At 38.0% G+C, this 6,812-nt stretch overlaps 1 long non-coding RNA gene across 1 annotated transcript; it reads left to right on the top strand.

Moving 5' to 3' along the window:
• The first annotated feature begins 1,652 nt into the window (after positions 1-1,652).
• Positions 1,653-3,038, top strand: LOC130199436 (uncharacterized). Its single transcript, XR_008832834.1, has 4 exons — positions 1,653-1,742; positions 1,895-1,997; positions 2,559-2,705; positions 2,940-3,038. It is a non-coding gene; the product is annotated as an uncharacterized LOC130199436 (long non-coding RNA).
• Positions 3,039-6,812: the final 3,774 nt, after the last annotated feature.

Below are 6,812 nucleotides of genomic sequence, written 5' to 3'. Positions count from 1 at the left end.
TGTTCTGTCCATCCTGGAGAGGGATCCTCCTCTGTTGCTCTCCTGAAAGTTTCTTCCCTTTTTTTCCATGTGAATTTTTTTTTAATAGTATTTCCTGATCCGATGTGAGGTCAAAGGTCAGGGATGTCTGTGTACAGATTGTAAAGCACTCTGAGGCACATTTTTAATTTGTGAGAATGGGCTGAACAAATAAACTGAATTGAATTGAATTCTAGAACTCAGACATGGCCTCAAAGTCTGAACTACTACAGAGACGTGTAAATTAATTAAAACTCATACAGCTTCTCATCTTTTCCTGGTCCGATAATAATCCGAGTGCCGTGCATCATTTACAGATTGAGTATTATAGATGTAATCCTGTTATAATCTGTGTTTCTCAGAGTGCACAGCAAAATTGGTAGTGTTGATTTCCCAGTGTCAAATATTTTGAGTTGATCCGTGTTGATTGTGGTGTTCTTTTAGCACTTACAGTGTTAAAACAGCTCTGGGGGCGGAGTTATTGCGGCGAGTTAAGTGATGCTCTCCTGACCGAGTTACTTGCACATCCGGTTTCAACGCGCTCTTTCTTCTTGAAGTCACGGTGAAGAAAACCCGTGGTCAGGAAGATATTTAGCTGTTATTTCAGAAGGTAAGTACACATTATATTTACTTCTACAGGCTGTTCATCTTCATATGAAATGATGTGTTAACTTCAAGTGTGGTGAGACGTGTTTTATATTTTAGTGAAGCTTGTGACTAATAGCTAACTTAACGTTTGCTAACGTTAGTTGGTTGAAGGGAGGAGAAATAAGACAGGAAGTGTAACATCAGTCTATGTATGAACCTGTTCAAACTGGCCGAGCATATTTAATTCCAGGCCAAAATAATAAATAGACTTTTTTTCTTACAGTAAATTTCTTGAAGAATATTTAACTTAATTATGCCACATTATTTTGCCATCAGAAATTCGACGATCCACCATGACAGGACATAAACGAGAGTTTCCGGTACTTCTGCCTCGAGGGCTAGCTTTACTAACGGTAGTTTCGCGGTACTGCTGTCTCGCGCGCTAACGTTACTAACGTTAGTTTCGCGGTACTGCTGTGTCGAGGGCTAACGTTACTAACGGTAGTTTCGCGGTACTGCTGTGTCGAGGGCTAACGGTAGTTTCGTGTTACTGCTGTGTCGAGGGCTAACGGTAGTTTCGCGGTACTGCTGTGTCGAGGGCTAACGGTAGTTTCGCGGTACTGCTGTGTCGAGGGCTAACGGTAGTTTCGCGGTACTGCTGTGTCGAGGGCTAACGGTAGTTTCGCGGTACTGCTGTGTCGAGGGCTAACGTTACTAACGGTAGTTTCGCGGTACTGCTGTGTCGAGGGTTAACGTTAGTTTCGTGTTACTGCTGTGTCGAGGGCTAACGGTAGTTTCGCGGTACTGCTGTGTCGAGGGCTAACGGTAGTTTCGTGTTACTGCTGTGTCGAGGGCTAACGGTAGTTTCGCGGTACTGCTGTGTCGAGGGCTAACGGTAGTTTCGCGGTACTGCTGTGTCGAGGGCTAACGGTAGTTTCGTGGTACTGCTGTGTCGAGGGCTAACGGTAGTTTCGCGGTACTGCTGTGTCGAGGGTTAACGTTAGTTTCGCGGAACTGCGGTCTCGCTGTCTTGCATTTCACGTATGGTTTAATTGGCTGACTTTTATCGCAGGCATATGCTAAACTGCGACAGGGACTAAAGAGGAAAAAGCGAGTGCCTAATTGATACCAAAACGGTAATTATAGACTCCCAACATCTCTGAGACGAAGGTTCTAACGTTAACTTAGCGATACCCTTTTAACTTTAGCCACTTGTTGGACTTAATACATGTTTAATAACTCCTTGCCTCGAGAAAGTTGAACAGCTATCTTTTTCCACTCTGTACAGTTTCTGCAAGATATCACCATGCTGCTGAAGGTGAGATACCAGAGGACCAAGAAGTACATCCGATTACAGCTAGGTTTCACCTATTTTGAATTCATCACTGCAGGTGAGTAACATATTATGTAAAAAAACAAATTATTGCTGGTTTAACAACAAATACACAATGTTTAAGTGGCATTGTTCATAGGATTGTCATAATCCTAATGGGTTTTTATTATTTTACTTGTACTTGGTGCTGTCCGTCTTATGGCGTGAATAGTCTACTTCTTGCTGCAGGCCTTTTTTTGGTTTATTTTGACATTCTAAATACAGCAAACATTGACAATTATGTAGCTTCTACCTCTTATTGTTACTTTGTTTAAATTCCATATCTGGATTATCTTGGTTGCTTGGCTACACATTCAAGTCTTGCCACAACTGGAAAACAGGTTGTCTGCCATTGCAGCTATACACATCAGTAGATAACTGATGGTGTTTTAGTTTTCAACTTGCTTCTGAAAGTTATTGTTTTTTGTACAGTAATGGCGACAACACAACATTGTAATACTGCTGTTAAGTCAAAGCATGTAATTTCAGATATGTTATATAGATAATATGGTTGATCAGTCATTATGTGCAGTTAAAACCTGTTTATTATCTTTATGTTGTCATGCTTTTCATCCTGTAGTCAAAAACAAATTTGGACTCCATGATGCAGCTGAACTTCACATATTTGATGAAACTGACACTGCAGTGGAGGAAGACATTCTTCTTGAACTGATAGAGTCCAATCCAGACCTTTGCCTGATCGTGCGTGACAGCATTTCAGATGAAGGTAGGTTTCATTATTAAATCTGCATTTTGAAGCCTTTTATGTCCCTAACTGTCTGACTACAGTGATAAATTTGATGAACAAAGAAATAATATTTACGTAAAAGACAAATCAGCATCTAATTGCCCAAAATTTTGTAAATGTGTGTTTGGTTGTAATTTTTTCACATTTCAATCGGGTAACTGGATATATTTTAATGTTAATTTTGTAATAAAAAATAAGATTGTTCTCCTTTAGATCATTCAACACCATCTTCTCTCACGGATACCATGACGCTTTCTTCAAGTGACAATGACCTCTCCGGTCAAAGACAAAGGGGGATTTTGAGCTCTGAGGTCATGGACAGGTCTCCACTATAGGTTTCGGATTCAGAGACTGCAAAAGAGGTACTTGAAAGCAGTAGATGTCAGTTAACATTTTTACTCACAATATCATCAAGAACATTGTTTAACTGAATGATGATTCTCACCAATTGGACTATAATTAAATTTCGAATGGTGAGTGCCAGATTGAGAAAGTTACGAAACTTAGTTTAGTGTAAATTAATAATTAACCCAGGGTTTAGCTGTTGTGTAGCTTTGTATTATGTAACTCTTCTTTCCATACATATTTATTCAATTAGGTTAATTTACATACATGGAACGGTGCCTTGTCTTTTGTAGTGTAGACTATATTGCTTGTTTTGGCTTCAGCATGGCCCACATATCCTGAAAAGATGTTTCTACGTTACCTGACCAATTTGTTTGTTTGATTAAGACTGAAAATTATTTGGGAGTTTTTCCTGGTCCGATGCGAGGTTTTGGGGCAGGGATGTCTATGTGTACAGATTGTAAAGCACTCCGAGACTAATTTGTGAAATTGGGCTATACAAATAAACTGAATTGAATTATACACTAAATTTTTTAAAATCTTATGTGAGTAGATGGTAGAAAATGCCTTGCTCACCAAACCTGGAGGTGAAGATGTCCTTGAAGAGTACAAGTCAGGAAATTCGCTGAAGCACCGCACCCGTAGACAGCTTGTCAACATATTGGCCATATGACTGAAATGGATGGGTAAGTGTTTCTTCAATATATTGTAGAATTTATTTCCACGTTTTTTAGACGTCAAAGGACTCGTGAGTTGTGCATCTTTTATTTAAACTCTAGTCCTTAATTTGGTTGGATGTAAGTAGTTATCACACACACCTTTTGTTAATTATTATTATTGTTGGCATCTGTATGATCAACAGCTGAATCAAGACTTCACGCTGCTGTTTGGTGCTGAGACGGCTTCCAAGATGCTCGAGAAGTGGGATACAGCATTCAAGCCCACGGTCATCAAAGAGGCCAAACACCTGACTCAAATCAACTGAGCTGTGCCAACTTCTGACAGCTGCAGAGAACCTTCTAGAAGATGATCATACCGGTAAGCTACATGATATCCTTAATTTATTATCCAAATGGCTGGTGCTATTAACTTTGTGCATTCCAAGTACATATACATGATTTGTTTTGCCTCATTTACTCCTGGTAGACTGGGACAGTGACATGGCTTCTCTGCTGCTGCTTCTCCATCTCTTGCCACCCACAGCTGGACGGAAGAGGATCAAAATAAGTCCCAGTGATGCAGTGGGAAAAATGTTGCATTGTCACAAGGTATGTGTCTCATCTCGTAAATCTACAAGCCAGTTTTCAGTTATATTAACTCAATAAAAAGTGATTTAAGCTTGAAAAATAACAACTAATCTGAACATCTCAATGTTGCAATCTTTACAACAGTTCTTCAACAGCAAAGACTTTTTTGACACAGGAGCAAATCAACATTTATTTTATCTAACAGACTCAACTATGCAGTGAGCAGTTGAAAGCTTGCTAACTCTTCATTTTCCTACACTGCTTTAAAGTGATAATTCGAATTCTTATACACGCTTCACTGAGTGTTCCTTTTTCAAAATAAAGTGGGACTTAATTTGGGAGGAAGACACTTCCAGTGAAGCTCACATTTTTGCAACACAGGGCCAGATGACTGCTCAAATTGGAGGATCTATTAAACTCATGGAGCAACAAGTACCACTGCATGGCTAATAACTTGAGCTAAGGTTTTCATGTTGTGTTTTTCAGTCATGCTGCAGCATCAGTGAACACCTGCTGGGAAGAGAGGCTAAACAACCGTACATCCTTGCTGTTGGCCGAAACAAAAACAGAGTGGATGCCTTCTCCATCGTTGTGGATAAACGGCTCATCCCCTGCCAAGCTACGAGCTCGTTGGGTGCTTTTGATGAACTATTTAAATCCCACTACGTGTTCAACCTGTCTTACGATGAAACTTTGGTCCCACTCTTCACCTTTGTGCAGACAACAGTCTACAACATCGATATTACAACAACAGATCAGTCTCCAAGAGTACGTGAGTTCTGGGCGAAGGTCTTGCACGTGGTTTAAAAATGAAGTGTTTCATTTGTGGTGTTGTACATGCGGCGTGCCAGGAGTTGATTTTTGTAAATGTGCATGATGGTGCTTTGAAGATATTTTCTGAATAAAATAAAAAGAATTTTATCAATAATTTATTGAAGTTCACTGTTTTTGGGGTGTAAGCATTTGACCGTATGTAGATATACAATTTTAGTGTTAATAGTAAATTTTTACATAGCATTAAACATGACGAGTGTTAGAAATCAACACTCTTACTGAAAGCAAACAACACAATTTAGTGTTAAAAGTACACTGCAATGTGTTATTAAATAACACTAAGAGTGTTAGAAATCAACAACAATTTAGTGTTAAAAGAACACTGCAATGTGTTATTAAATAACACCAAGAGTGTTAGAAATCAACAACAATGTAGTGTTAAAAGAACTTGTAATGTGTTATTAAATAACACCAAGAGTTAGAAATCAACAACAATTTAGTGTTAAAAGAACACTGCAATGTGTTATTAAATAACACCGAGTGTTAGAAATCAACAACAATTTAGTGTTAAAAGTACACTTTTGCGTGTCTTTTAACAACACTATAGGTGTTAAATATTAACACTATTAATGAGTTAAAATATTAACACTATGCAAAGTGTAAATTTAACTCTGAGCCGGGGTGGATTATATAAACACCAGCAAAGTGTTGATTTTAACACTATGCGAGTTAAATTCACACTTTCGATTTTGCTGTGTGAGCACTTTCTTTTCAGACAAATTATTGTGGATAACTTTGAGCAAGAACATTTATGGAACAAAAAAGCACAAAAATCATGTAGATTTTTATTATTATTATTATTAAAGCCACCCTCCATTTCTAAATGGGTTTTGCTTTTGGTTCAATCCCTTGGATTGTTTGAGCTTCATGTGCATGATGTGAAAACCACAAACCACCGAGGAAACACTTCAGGGAGCTCAGAGACATCTTGTGATCCGGATGACATCACTTTGTTTTGTAGTCTTTGAAGAAAAATAAATATTTGCATGTTTAAACATTCTGGCTTTTTTATTTCATGGATAAACATTTGAGACACAAATTACCATTGAAAGCAGAGTATTTTATTATTTTTAGACCATCACAAAACTTCAGCTGTGTCAAAAATACTGTGTTTATAATAATGTGTTTATTAACATAAACGTAACTTTAAGCATGTAAATAAAGTACATTGAGGCTTTACATAAAAACACAATAAAAAAATAGATAATAATAGATAAAGACGAGTCAAAACAATAAAAACATTAAGTTAGGTACAGCAGAATATTATAGTTAAATCATGAAGGAGAAATACTTTTACAATACCACCTCTTATGGAGGTCTCCACCGTCATGTCTCCCCGCGGTCTCTCTGGTGTGAACCGCTCAGCACTGTGCGTCCCTATCAAAACAACCCGGGATTTACCACAGAGAGGCACTTCTGATTGGCCAGTTCAGGGTCAGCTGACCGGAGCCAAAGCCGGAAGTTGTGGAAGCAGCGATATCGACGTTGCAAGTATTTTGTCTTTAAACAGTTTCACATTGTCAATAATAACTAGCAAAAATTAACAGAAATATAAGCCAAAAAAATTAAATCAAGAAACGTAAAGAAATAATCTAAACAAAATACATACTCTATATATATATAAAGGAATTTGTTTTTAAATAAATCTCTATTTATATTT

The sequence above is a fragment of the Pseudoliparis swirei genome, chromosome 9 (assembly GCF_029220125.1).
Source record: "Pseudoliparis swirei isolate HS2019 ecotype Mariana Trench chromosome 9, NWPU_hadal_v1, whole genome shotgun sequence".
Classification (NCBI taxonomy): domain Eukaryota; kingdom Metazoa; phylum Chordata; class Actinopteri; order Perciformes; family Liparidae; genus Pseudoliparis; species Pseudoliparis swirei.
This window is presented reverse-complemented; position numbering and strand designations above follow the sequence as displayed.